Source organism: Amia ocellicauda, chromosome 14 (assembly GCF_036373705.1).
Source record: "Amia ocellicauda isolate fAmiCal2 chromosome 14, fAmiCal2.hap1, whole genome shotgun sequence".
NCBI classification, from domain to species: Eukaryota; Metazoa; Chordata; class Actinopteri; order Amiiformes; family Amiidae; genus Amia; species Amia ocellicauda.
In genome coordinates, this window is record NC_089863.1 from 28515882 (window position 1) to 28521875 (window position 5994).

Genomic DNA, 5994 nt, shown 5'->3' on the forward strand with positions numbered 1-5994 from the left:
CAAACATGAGAAAACATTTGGTAAATACCCACCCCCTTCAGTGTAGCAAAATATACAATAAAGATTCAGAAACTACAGGGCCTTCAGTTAAACTCCCCCCCTGGTGTAGGATCTAGGGGTAGAAAGTGTGGGGGTGCAAAATAATGTGCCTACACATGTGACTGGGGAAAGGGTGGTGAGATGAGCGAGCGGTGGGGAAACCGATGGGGCCAAGAACTATGTTGTAAAAAATAATAAATATTTATTGTTGGGACAAACAATGAATACCCCGGATAAAACACAATAAATAACAGATACACAGAACTAAAGGGAGGATGAACACACAGGTGGGACTGAAACAGATAACATATACACAAATATACGAAATAACACATAGGTAAAGCAACAGAAAAGGCACAAACTTCTGAACAGCACAGACAACACATTCAGAATGACAAGCTCCTGCTGGTGGAAACGGGAGGGGTGTAGTAGTCACAGAGCCTCCTCTGATTGGATGATAAAGGACAGCTTGAAAAACAACCGGACCAATGTTGAGTGACGTGGGAGGAACCCAGACCTGAGAGAGACAGAGCACAAACAGAAAAAAATGACACCACACAGACTGCATAAGTGTGGGGTCCTAACAGCCATAAGTTTTTTCAGCAAACTTGTGCTGCTTCACTACCAAGATCATGAATTGAAGCAATTACCAAAGCTGCTGTAAAATGTATCTGCAAAGACATGCAACCCATCAACATAAATTACGACAATGGTTTTTGCACATTTTCCGAGATGCCACATTCCTAGTTGCACAACAGTTTTAAAAATATATAGTTAAACTGTATGATACCCCTCATGCAAATGTAAAAACAAACTGCATGAATGTAAGGACATTGCTTTACAGATGATTGGACCTCATCAGCCACTGATGCTTCTGTTATTGTAACAGCACACTGCATTACTGGAAGTGCAAGATTTTGGTTGTTTAGGGACATGTACACCAGCGGGCAAAAAACTGAAAACTGTTGCAGGAGATGATCAGGGAGAAATCAAGCTCATTGGATAGCAATCCACTTGCATGGTGGAAAAAATCAGGCCTGAAATACCAACATCTTGCTCAACTGGACAAAAAACACCTGTGTGTACCAGCCATGTCCGACCTTCTGAACGTGTCTTTTCAACAGCGGGAATCATTGTAAATAAAAACTATTTTGAATAACCAACTCAATGTTTGTTGTATGCTCTGGATTTTTGTTGTTTTTCCACATTGATGTCTCCTAATGACAACATGTGGTAATACTTTTTTTTGTTGTTTAAAAGTTTGTATTTTGTTTTACAAGGCATCTTGCTTTTTTCTTAACGTGTTTTTGTCATTTAGATTTAATCTTTTTAGTCATGTGTTTTCCTATGTTGTTCGGTTATAATGTATTTTAAGTACATAATATAGTCATTCATTGTTGAATTGTTGAATTGTTGAATCCTCACTGTATTGTTCCAGCTGGGAGATATTCAGCTCAGTCCTTGTGTTCTGTAAATCATACGACCTTATTTTGGCAAATATATACACAAATCCATATACCTTCCTAACTGAGAAATGTAGGATTGTGGTGAAGGAGTTTTGAAGCTTTGAAGTTCTGTGTTTTACGATACAGGCCTGTGCTCACCAAAGTATGACAGATAACACGTCCATGCTGGAGCCCCCCTGAAAATCCTGTATTGGAATGTTGAAGAAAGTGTTTTATATTAATGTTAGCATTAGAAATGGCTTGTATACAGACTGAGCAGATTAGCTTTATCTAGCTAGCAAAACCAACAAAGCGGTTGTTAAAGATACATGCTATTGAAATTATTCTCTCCGCTTCCACTTCTGTTTATCTATGATAAGAGAACAGCCCACAGATGTATAGCCCACAGATTTCTGTCATTTTGCTTAGTATCCGTTCGTAGATTTCCTGTTCTTCCCTAAAGGCTGAAGATGTTACATTATAGTGATTGATTACCTCATTGTCCATTGTTAAAGAGAAACTGTGAGATCGGGCAGTTTGTATGCCATAACAGGAAGACATCTGCTTCCATGATGACTCCCTCCCTCCAGAAGAGTGTCCTAGAAACTTTGCAGAGCTTGCGCCTTTTGAAGCTTTTGATTGGATGAATGTCCACAACATTCTACATCATCTTCCTATAAAGCTGCACTCATGTTTGTAAACATTAAGTTCTCACTGAAGGAATTCCCTGACGTGGTGCTGGCTTGTTAATAAAGTTATATTTGCTTTATCCCAACAACTTTTCCAGTTATTTCTGAGATGGGTTCTACACGTGACAAATGGGCTGCTATGCATGTCTCCTCAGAGACCAGCACCACATTGCAATTGAAGATTTATTTTGTGAAACACAGACATTCAATGTACTTTATATATTCCATAGACTAGAGCAACAGACCCAAATACAAACTATATGCTGCTAACAGAAGTGTTACCCAGCTTCTTCTTCAGTTTGATAACAAACCATAAAAGGTGGCTTAAAACTAACTTAATGACACTTAAGAAATTTAACCTCAGAATCAAAACATGCTCAAGCCATGTTTATTCTTAAAAGAAAGAGCATTAGCTAAAACAACCATTGGACCATTTATATTTCACAAACATACAGTACAAACTGAGCATTTGGTAGGAGAATTATTCACAATTGATCCTCCACTGACATGGGCATCAGACCATCCCCCCTGGAGTTCACATTACTGTAAAAGAGCACCTGGCTTGTTTGGTACCAACTGTAAGGTCATGCTTTGAGGGACTTGAAAATGTAATTGAAACTAAAACTTGACAATATAGAGAGTTTGAAACTGTAGGTAACATTTGTATCATATTCATTTTCCTCAGCCATCACACCCACAAAACACATTCTGTAGGAATCAAGGGAGAGGAATGGCAAAGACTGCGTCGATTCGAATTTCAATGTTATTACCCCAAACCTCACCAATCAGAAGTTTGGAAGGAAAGATAATAAAATCTCTTTGTCTAAAACATATAAAAACAGGGTTAAAATTAACAATTTGGAGTGGAACAACCTGGGAGAAGAAACCAAGGAGATGAAATCCAGGAAGACTGAATGGAACCAGAACTCCTCCACCAAAAGCCTGAAAGCATTGTAACCATCCTCAAGTGGACGCAGTCTGCCAGCCCTCCCCGCTATCAACTGTCTGCATAATTGAATCTCAGTAAACCACACAGGTAGTATAATTCCGTGTACTAGTCAAGAATTAGGTAAACCACAATTACATAAAACCTAGTTGTGTATGGGATCTAAATTGTAGGAACGGGTAGCATAATCATAATACTTGTTTGTTATTTTACATGTTTTGTGCCTCGAGTCAAAACTCGAGTATTGGATAGATCTCCTCGCACTCTCACTTTTAATATTATCCACCCTGCTTGTCTCTGTCCTATCTTTGCAAATACATGTTGTCTATTTACATTTTTAATAAACCTATATCTATTAAATAAAACAGCATCAAGGTTAATTCATACAGATCAGCCTCACTGCTAATCTGAGCTTGTATTAGTAAATTATTGTGGTAACTTGCATATCAACCCGGTCTCATTTTCAGAGGACTTGACCACTGTGGATTGTATGTGTGAGGGTAACTAGATAACAGGACTTTATTCAGCCATTATTATTTCTTCTGATATGGATACCAGATAAACAAGCCAAACTCCAGTTTATAGTCCCTTACAGAAATGTAATATATATAGGTTGTTATTGGAAAAAAAAAAAAACCTATATATTTTAATATATCTGTTTCAATACACTGTCGTATATTCCTGGATAATATTACAATATACTGCAATATATTTTAAAATATGTAAATTATTGCCATTTTTGTATATTGTGATATATTCATATTTTGAAAGATATATTATGAAAACATCAAAATACATTTTAACGTTACAATATATTGTCCTATCGTCCTGGAACATACAATAGCTTATAATATACTACAATGTGTTTTAAAATATATACATTATTGTTGTGTTTGTATATTGAGATGTTTTGTAAAATACATCAAATTCAAGTTAAAATTAGCTTTATTGGCATGACCAGAGTCTTCTACAATGCAACAGAGTAATACAATAACATCATAATATAAAGAGGGATGTGGAAATACAAACACAGAATTATGAAAAATACACCGATCAGCAGTAGCGATGATGGTACTTTATGTCAAAGTGACAGGTGGCCCCGCCCCAACTCAGAAGCCCAATGTGCCTGTACCCTTTGACCCTCTCCTGTCAGCCATCTTGTTAGGATGACAGTCATCTTGTTAGGATGGCCTCCTCCTCCATGATGTACAAGCCAGGGATGTCCAAGTATTATGTCAGCTCCAGGGGAATCAATCACTAAAAAAGGCAGTTTTTCAGAATGTTGTTTTCTGATGGACATGGTGATTGGCTTGGTTTTCAGTGAAACTGGACTGGAACCGATGGGTTGGTTGTTGATAGCTCTGACATTAAGTGGTGGCAAGAATGGTGAGAGAGGAAGGTTCAAACGCTCCGCGGTTCTTCCGTCTATGAAGTTCCCCGCCGACCCTGAATCTATTAAAGCAGACAAAAAGACGTGTTGGGTGTGGAGCTGGATGCGTACTGAGAGCATACACTGAGCAGGTGTTATCAGGGGACAAGTACTCACCGATTTCTGTGGAGTGGTCGAAGATCATCCAGGAAGATTAGGACAGGCGTCTCGGAGATGACCGGATTGACCACAATACAGACAGAGGCGCTGTTGTATCCTCCTCTGTCTTTCCTCAGCAGGTAGTCGAGTCCTTCCTATCTGCATGGCTTCTGGTTCTGTATCGGGGCTAGGCTTGAAAGAAGATCTGGTGGATAACCGGGATGTAGCAGACAACGATGTTTGCCTCGGGATCTCATAAGGTTGTCGAGTCTAATGGCAAGTTGAATTAACTGTTCCAGATCAAGCACGTCTCCCTTGCAAGCTATTCTGCTTGTAAGTCACATAAGCCACGACGAAAAAGCGATTAAAGAAGGCTCACCCCATCCACTTATCTCGGCCAAGGTCCGGAACTCCAGAGCATATTCAGCAGCAGAAGAGGTACCCTGACGGAGAGAGAACAGTTGTTCACCAGCGTCCTTTCCAGCGGTCGGATGATGGAAAACCTGCTTGAAATGTTCAAGGAAAGCCGAGAGAGATCGTTACTTCACCCTTACGAGCCCATACAGCGGATGCCCACCGAAGTGCCTTTCCGGTAAGTAGAGTAATAAAGGCGATTTTAGCATCATCAGAAGGGAAGGAATTTGGTAAATGAGTGAAAAAGGGAGCACTGTCATATAAAACCCTCGCAGCAGTCTGGTGAGCCGTCATATTTGTCTGGGATGGCCAAATGTACAGGTCTATCTGTAACTGGAGAAGCTGACGAGCCTGGGGTTGCTTCATGCGTTGTCTGTCTTGTGGGCTCGAGAGATAAAGCAGGTAATCTCCTCATTAGCTGTCCCAAAGTGGAGTTGATCTGACGTAGCATCGCGTCGTGTTCTCCCAATAATGCCCCCTGAGCCGTCAAAGCTGCCGCAACGTCAGGTAAAGCTGCTGAATCCATGTTAATGGCAAAGTCTTCTGTGACGTCCTCTAGGACCAAAGGAAAGGATCCAAGTGCAGGCTTTTAGAGTTGAAGCAGATAATCCAATAAGGGCAAAACGAGAGACCATAAACAGGGACAGTACAGGTCAAACGATCAAGCGAACAGGCTAGTAGGGAGATCCGAAAGGGGTAAACGAGAGACGGAAGCAAGAGGTCAAAAATACACAGGAAGGCAATCAAGAAACAAGGCTTAGAAATGATCCAGGCAAGAATGCAAGACTTCACAATGAATCTAGGAAACAGAGGGGTTTAAGTACTGTGAAGGAGAGAGGGATTGACCAATGATAGGAGAGGAGGACAGAACAGGTGCACCTGGTAGGGAAGAATGTGGAAAGACTGGTTTGACTGGATAAAGGAAAGGAGAAG

At 40.2% G+C, this 5994-nt stretch overlaps 1 long non-coding RNA gene across 1 annotated transcript; it reads right to left on the reverse strand.

The window, feature by feature from the left end:
- Window positions 1-2338: 2338 nt before the first annotated feature.
- LOC136767612 (uncharacterized) lies at window positions 2339-5476 on the reverse strand. Its single transcript, XR_010821840.1, has 2 exons — window positions 4666-5476; window positions 2339-4571 (listed from the first exon to the last, which is right to left on the reverse strand). It is a non-coding gene; the product is annotated as an uncharacterized LOC136767612 (long non-coding RNA).
- Between the last annotated feature and the right edge of the window lie 518 nt (window positions 5477-5994).